Source organism: Pinus tabuliformis, chromosome 7 (assembly GCF_031772625.1).
Source record: "Pinus tabuliformis cultivar Carrire ecotype Pingquan chromosome 7, CPIR1, whole genome shotgun sequence".
Classification (NCBI taxonomy): Eukaryota; Viridiplantae; Streptophyta; class Pinopsida; order Pinales; family Pinaceae; genus Pinus; species Pinus tabuliformis.
Window position 1 is genome coordinate 866,984,642 of NC_142293.1, and position 2,544 is coordinate 866,987,185.

At 37.9% G+C, this 2,544-nt stretch overlaps 1 pseudogene; it reads right to left on the reverse strand.

Annotated features, from left to right (window-relative positions):
• Positions 1-256: 256 nt before the first annotated feature.
• On the reverse strand, positions 257-865 carry LOC149250370 (abscisic acid receptor PYR1 pseudogene; annotated as a pseudogene).
• Between the last annotated feature and the right edge of the window lie 1,679 nt (positions 866-2,544).

The following is a 2,544-nucleotide window of genomic DNA, read 5'->3' on the forward strand; positions in this document are numbered from 1 at the left end:
CTAACGATGGTATCTATGAAGGTGCAGGTTTCTGCAACAACAATTATATCTCAGAGAGCGCAGATTTGCCGTAAAAGTTACTGTAGTTCGTTTAACGACAAAAATTAATACAAAATAAAATAACTATTTTCCCTTAGAAGCCCTCTTTTTCATGCTATTCGGCGTCTTAGTTGCGATCACAACCAATCCGTGGCTGCAGAGCGCTAATTACAGAGATTCTAACACAGCCCCGGGAAGATTCTAATTAGAGCGCTAATTACAGGGATTCTAATTGCAGAGGCAGTTTACTCCGCTTCTGTTGAGACGTGGGCCGTGGGAATAACGTTGACAAGGAGTGCAGGTTGCATCCGACGATGGTATCTATGAAGATGCACGTATCTTCTCTACTATTCCCCTCTGGAATATCTGTCACATAACATTCCACAACATTAGTCCAAACACTTCCCTCCTCCACGAACTCATTCAATGTCGTCACGGATTGATAATTCCGAAGGCGGTGCTCTCCTCCCAACACCCTGAAACTCAGAATGCGCTTCTCCTCGTCCAGAATCTCGAGGCGCTCAATGCTGTTGTTCGCTGGAAGCCCCGATACGACTTTGACTTCCCTGACGCATCCCACCTTGACATCTCCGTTAACGGAGCAGCTGCTGATGAAGGGCTTGTACGTTTCAGGTTTATCGAACCTTCGAACAACAGACCACACTGCTCTCGCGGGGGCGTTGATTCTCTGAATATTAACGGACGAGCACTGCTTATCTTCCTGGTCCATGTGGTGAGACGCCAAAACACCACCTTTCATGTTGTAGCATTCGTGGTTTTTCAAACTGAAGGGGCTGCCATCCGGAATTTTGATTTCAATCTCCATTCTCACAGTACAAATAATATCTCTGATTTATATTCTCACAGTTACCAATTTATCTGTGGTTAGGCTGTACAGACACAGAGACATTTATGCATACACATGAGGAATGGCGGCTTCTCTAATTGGGTTGGCTGTACAGACATATATATATACACATGAGGAATGGTGGCTTCTCAACCAATGTTCCATGATGCTCCAAAGTCGTTAACCGCATCCCGCAGTCCCCCTCCCATGTGCCCATTAATTTGGGTGATTGCATCCCGCTTTCCCCTCCCGTACGCTCCCAATCATCCGCACCCCGTTTTTCACTCTGCACATCAATATAATTAGGTATCTGCAGTTCATTTGGATATGCTTCTCATCTTGAGAATATGTTTGTTCCTTTAATCACGCTATCTGCTATATGTTTGTTCCTCGGGAGGGAGCAGCCTAAAAGAACGGCCGGCCATATGGTAAGTTTGTCGTGATTATTAAATTTTTTTATGTGTTTATTAATTAAATTTAAAATTTTAAAAATATTTATAGATAATTATTTTAATTTATATGTATTTTTGCTATTACTACTTCGGCACTTTTGAGATTTTGGTTCAACCATATATTCTTGACACAATTTCTTAAATAGTTTTGTAGTGACCTCTACAAGGATTTCCCATGGTCTAAAAATATTACTATTCTTGACCCACTAGGATATTTATGAGAATGCAAGGTCCCAAGTGGCTTAAAAATTAACACACTTATTTTAAACTCATGCACACTTGGTTCTAAAAATAACATGTAGGCACTTTTCTATACGTAAAAAAATATATATGACGTCTCATTATTTCATGGACCAGGATTTCCATTGGAAAACCAGTTTCCAATATAGATGTAATGCAAGCATGTCGATCGTAAAGGTTATCAACTCATCTGGTAAAGGTTTCCAACTCTAAAGGCTTCAAATATTCTATGGCCATTTAGCTTTAGAGGTAAGTCATATTTTTTGTTTTATTAAAAAAATCAAAATTTTAAAGGGTTTTTTTAATTGCAAATATAATTTATATCATTGTACTAGCTGAAAACATAAAGACAAATAAAAAGCCAACCCAATAATAGTCACAAGAAAACATTAACTTGGAGAAAAATACCAAACAACAAACACAAATTATAGAATATTTAAATGAATTAAAACTATTGATTGAAGAGCTTTATAACAAGAGGGAACCATCACTAGTTTTATTAGCTACATCCCTTAACCTCATTATTACCTATGTTGACCATGCCCATCATCAATTGAAAATTATTATTGAATATAGGTGTAAGATGAGAGAATTACACTCACTGGTATCATTGAACGATAAGTTAAAAATTTGAATATCACCAAACAAAAAGTCGTGGGGTTATTTGTTTAACCAAGATTCAACCAACCCTATGATCCTAGGAAAAGATGTAATTGCAATGGTTGGTGCGCATTTGATACATGGAAAGAGAACTAAATGAGTCAATCATTTATGTTTTTTCTAAATCAATTTGTTATAATACAAAGGTACCATTGTATTATCTTTGCAAACAATAGGCCATGTTTACAATTAACCTCCATTGCACTATTTTAACATTAGTGATTTACAATGGGTTTGTCTTGGCTCCCCTTAGAATCACCCAAATGTTAGGGATAATCCATTCATAGGGCCGCCTACTCCTAGGTG